Source organism: Lepidochelys kempii, chromosome 22 (assembly GCF_965140285.1).
Source record: "Lepidochelys kempii isolate rLepKem1 chromosome 22, rLepKem1.hap1, whole genome shotgun sequence".
In the NCBI taxonomy this organism is placed as follows: domain Eukaryota; kingdom Metazoa; phylum Chordata; order Testudines; family Cheloniidae; genus Lepidochelys; species Lepidochelys kempii.
The window spans coordinates 17,896,531-17,902,072 of NC_136401.1; positions in this window are offsets into that span (position 1 = coordinate 17,896,531).

Sequence of the window (5,542 nt, forward strand, 5' to 3'; positions counted from 1 at the left end):
ATGAGGAATAAATCTAGCTCTAATCTCGCATTTGCTTTGAATTTCAATTGCTCACATCATAGTTATTCTGCAGTGAAGAATCTGGACAATGCCTTAGCCTCTCTTGATGCAGTGAACCAGGAAATTGTTCTGGGCAGCATATTTTATGGCACCAGATTATTAAGAGTTCATTCAGAGTTCATCTGTGAAACCAATATCAGTGCCAACCCTGAGAATGACTAACCGCAGGGGATCACCCTTATGGCAGATGGGTGCACTTCGCAACCATTGTGCCAGTCCCCCTTGGATTCCCAGAATAGTTCTGATGCTATAGCCCAGGGGCGGCCGAATTTACTGGCCCTCCAAGCCGCATATGACAGTCTTCAGAAGTTTGAGAGCCAGGGCACATCTGCTGGGAGCCAGGGCTCAGGGCTTCAGCCCCACTCCTGCTGAAGCCCCCAGCCCCAGCAGGTGTGCCCTGCAGGGCTGAAGCCCCAAGACCCCTCCTTCCTGCTGGACAGAAGCCCCTACCCCCACCACCCCACTTCAAGGTAGAGGTCACGATCTCCCCCCCACCTCTGTCTGGTAGGCGAAGAATGGAGTGGGTGGGGGGCGTGTGAGTTGCACTTTAACAGTAAAAGAGCCGCACGTGGCTTGCGAGTCTACAGTTTGGTCACCCCTGCTATAGCCCTTGCAGGAAGTTTCAGGGATGTAATAGCTTCTGGTACGTAGGATGCCAGGGGATCATTGTCAAAAAAACACACTCATCTCCAGGGCTGGCTTTAGGGGTTCTGCTGACCTAGGCAACCTGGCCAATGCACTCCTATGCCCGACTTGCTTCAGTCCATGGGAAGTTTTGCCCATTCAGATAAAGTCCCATCCTGTATGCTTTGGGGGAAGTGAGCCGTGAGTGTTTCAAGGTCCTGTACAATGTTGAAGACACAGAGCTCAGTTCAACTGGCTCAGTGGAATTATATCAGGAATGAATCTGGCCCTAGGTCCCCCTTCCGTAACCAAGTCCTTGATCAACCCTCGATGCTACAGGCACTGTGGGAAAGTCCCCTTATTCTGATGATGTCAGAAGGGGGACTGTGTGTGTTATACAGTCTGCTGCAGCTACTGCCTGGGCTAGCTGTGGGGAGTCAACAGATGGCAAACTCATTCCTCTTCTGAGCCAATTAAGGCAGTGAGGTGCTGTGTCATTGACCAAATATGGGGTCTCTGGCACATCCTGATGTGGGGATATGAGTCCTTCCCTGGCGTGGCAGAGAGTGAAGGTTCCAAGACACCAACTGAGAGAGCTGGAGGATTCGTAAGTCCCTCCTTTGCATTCCTTCTTAGGGCCTGATTCTCAGTTACGCTAAGGCCCCAGTGCAGTGATCTGGAAAAATAAATGGGGCTAGAAATGGCACCCTATGAATTCCTCTGTGCGGAGGGACTTCAAGCAGGGCATAAGGACTGTTCCCATCTGCCAGGCAAGTCCAGAGTCTTGCTGGAATGCACTAGTTCCTAGAGTCATAGTGAGCTATGGGAATGAAATTCGGAGTGACCTTGAGGCTGCTATAACTTACAGTGGGCCCTCACCAGCCTCAGAATACAGGGAGTGCAAAGGTGGTAGCTTGCTAATCTATACCTGCTCCAAGTTCAGGGAGGGTCACTGAGAATCAGTTTTGGTTTTTATGGTTTAGGAACACCCATTCTCAGTGCAGTGGGGCTGGACGGTTGCTCACCAGTTCTGATCTGTAGCCCTGATTGTCATTGGCTGAGTATTGCTACTGTCTGCTGAATGGCCTACGTGATTTGGGTTGGGAGGGTCTCAGTCCAATTCCTGGTGGGCTGATCCTCCCATCCCAAAAACCAACCAGAACCAGTGGCACTAACTATCCACCTGGCTGTCACTCCCAGCCAGGCCACAGAAGCAATAATGAACCACGGACCTTGCCTTCACAGGTGCTCTCTCCAGGGCAGATTTGATGTGTATTGACAGGGAAGTGTGTGGGAAACTCACCCTGCTGCTTCCTTTGTGGTGGTACCTGCTTTATGTATAGAGGACTTTGATCCCTCGCCTTTCACTTCTCTCCGGGGAGTGGTGTGTAACAGGATTCGTGCTTGCATAGACAGGATGCTCTGGTGAAACTGCATGGGTGGAAAGCCTGCTGGAACAGTTCACAGGATCACAGCTGTTTGATGATCTCAGGGGACTCAGATTAACGCTGGACAATCTGTGTCTAATTCCTTTTTCTTTCATTTCTTCTCTGCTGAGATGGTGGAGCCCTCTGGTGAATCTGACCTGAGCCCTTCAGCCATAACGAGGCTTTTCCTTGGCTTAGATCCATCATCTTCAGTCCTAATGGCAAAAAGTAAAGGTCCCCTGCATTTAATGGAGATACCCACATCAGGGTATTTGGGTATGGCAAAGACCTATATTGGGTTAGGTACAATAAAGACATTAGTACAGAATGAAATCCTCATATACCATGGTGATGAGCATTGTATAAAACCCAAGACTGGTCGCCAGATGTACAAGGGCTTGTTAAAAACCATGATCAGTGCAGAGGGTATTTACTGTATACTTTCCACGCCAGTCAGTTTAAAAGAGAAATATCATGAAGCCCTATTATTGAGGTGTTTTCTGACTTCTGGCTAGCCCCCAAGATTTGATGGCTCCTCCATTAAAAAAATAATTTTATCTTCTGCAATTTTAGTTTAAACTCAGTTTCCACAGCTCTAGAAAAAGAAACCTCACAACTCCCCCATCTGGGGGGGGGGGGGGAGGTAAGCAAGGTGGGTAAGCAACAAAACCTCACAATGCCATCCCACCAGAATGACAGGGGAAGCCTCTGTAGTGACCTGAGAATCTAGTGACCTCCATTAACAGGGAAGCAGAATGAAACCCACAAATTGTCTCTGATGCAGCATAAAGTGCAGGTTGCACAGAGTGAAGCAGCTCTGTGATAAAAGGGGCTTTGCTCTAATGGGGCTGGGTTGCATTTTCACTAGAGGTGGAACCAATTCTCCTACCAAAGGAGAAGTTACTGAAAAAGCTAATTTTTTGTACACACAATGCTAGATTGTTCTGTGTCTGCAGAATGACTGGGGCACCAAGGTGTTACCGCAGTACAAATAATAAATACAACAATAATAATAATGGAAAATTCTGTTCCCCCTCTCTCTTTTAGTCTTTTCTAGCTCTAATGGACAGGATTTAGTTCTCTGTTTCTGGGTGCCAGCAGCCCTCTCCAATGCCAATTTCACTCCTGGTTACAAAGCCAGATTCCATTCCAAGTGTCTCAGACCATGCTAAAACAACTGCCCTGAGCGCTGATGCTGGGAGGTAAGGCTGACACTGACTGGTGTGAGGCAGCTGATCATGTCTGTGAACTCTTGTTACCTAAGCACAAAATAGCACAATCGCATTGCTAAGCTTGAGTGCCGGAACCCAGGCTCCCTTTTATTCCTGCAGACAGAGGATAAAAAGGGAACGCGGAGTGGCAGCCAAATGCTTCCTGCAGCTGCCAATGTTTTCAATGGCTTTCTGTTTCTCTGGTGGAACTCAAACCAACAGCCCCAGTGTTTGTCCAGAGGGGCTGATGGAAGCAGATTCTCAACCAGGTTTTTTTGTTTTTCCATAAGGCAACAAAGCCTGAGTTAACTCTGAAATAAAAACAGACTCGCTGACTAAACAAACAGAAGGATCAGTGTCTGTGGCGTGCTCAGAGACCCACAAAGTCTGTGACTGCTGACAAGAGATGAGCAAGCAGCTGAGTGCTACTCAGCCACTGGGACATTGGTCGCCTCAGAAAACAGCCATGCTGGGCTTCAGGATTCAGTCTGGTTTTCCTGCTTTCACCAGTCAGATATCAGATTGAATTAGATTGCAAGTGTAACTAGCTGGTTCTTTAGTTCAATGTGTGGAGACTCCTGCTTTGAGTTCTGGAGGACCCTAGTCAGTTCTTGGGGAGTAAGCCAAGGTAGTGGGCATTACACATGCTCCACAGGACAGGGGCCTTCTCTCTGCTGTAAGGCATTAAGCACCCCTCTGCATGTCATCAGATAATAAAACCTGTAAATGGTAGTGTACGCTTTGGGAAGAGGGACAGAGTTATTTCCTGATAAAGCCCAGGAACCGTGTGGTGTGGGCAGTGGCTGAACCAAAGAGGAGAATTCTGTTCTGGATAGGTTCTTCTACCACGCTCATCACTGTAGAATCTACAAAAAAAACGAGGAGTCTGGTGACACCTTAAAGACTAACAGATTTATTTGGGCATAAGCTTGGGCATAAGTGGGTAAAAAACCCCACTTCTTCAGATGCATAGAGTGAAAATTACAGATGCAGGAATAAATATATCAGTACATCAGTATATTTATACCTGCATCTGTAATTTTCACTCCATGCATTTGAAGAATTGGGGTTTTTTACCACGAAAGCTTATGCCCAAATAAATCTGTTAGTCTTTAAGGTGCCACCGGACTCTTCATTGTTTTTGTGGATACAGACTAACACGGCTACCCCTCTGATACTGTAGTATCTGAGCACCTTTGTGTAGTGCCTTAGGAGTGAACCCGCAAAGGCTGCATATGTTACAATAGTTAAATGCAATTATTATTCAAACATATTCAATTGTCAGTTACAACCCACAAACTCAGGGCTGGGCCTTTGAGTGCAGATAATTCCCACAACAGGGTTATGTTAAGATAAGAGCATTTATTATTAGTTGTCATTTCTAGTGCAGAAGAACCTAGTGAGCAGGGCCCTGCTGTGCTAGCTGCTGTCACATACATAGCATGAGACAGCCCCTGCCCGGAAGAGCTTTATAATCTAAGTAGACAAGACAGGTGAAGGAGGTAGTTTTATCTGCATGTGAAAGATGGGTAACTGAGGCCCAGATCTGTAAAGGTATTTAGACTCCTAACTTCCACAGCAATCAGTGGGAGTTAGGAGCCTAAATACCTTTGTGGATTTGGGCCAGAGAGGCTAAAGGCCCCATTTTTAAAGGTATTTAGGAGGTTAATGAAGCAAAGAGGTGCGTAGCAGGATTCTAAAGTGCCGAGATGCTTAATTCCTATAGGAGGGGCTTTTGAAGATTCCACTAGGCACTTTAGGCACCTAGATACCTTCAAAAATCTGTCCAAAGTCTTGTCCAAAGTCACACAAGGAGCCTGTGATAGAGGCAGAAAATTGAAGCCAGGTTCCGTGAGACCCAGTCCACTGCCTTAGCCACAAGACCAATCTTCCCTAATGTTTAGCATCCCCCTGGACAAAGCCTCTCTAGCTTACTCCCTTGGTAACACCAGTCTTTGTTTTAATGCTACCCATTTTTCTGACATTCTGTCTGAGATGAGGACGATCAGAGCACGAAAAGCCCTGGCAGCTCCCTTCCTTTTGGGGAAGAGCTAGCCTGGAATTGCTCATCACATTCAGGGAGATTTAAAATCCCCTGTCTCCGATCTTTTGTCCCCGTCCACCCCCCCCCAACTGCTCAGCATGGACTTTTCTGGGATGTGCCGATTCCCTGATATCATTGGGGCTCGGCGCACACTGGGAGTACAGAATATCAGAGAT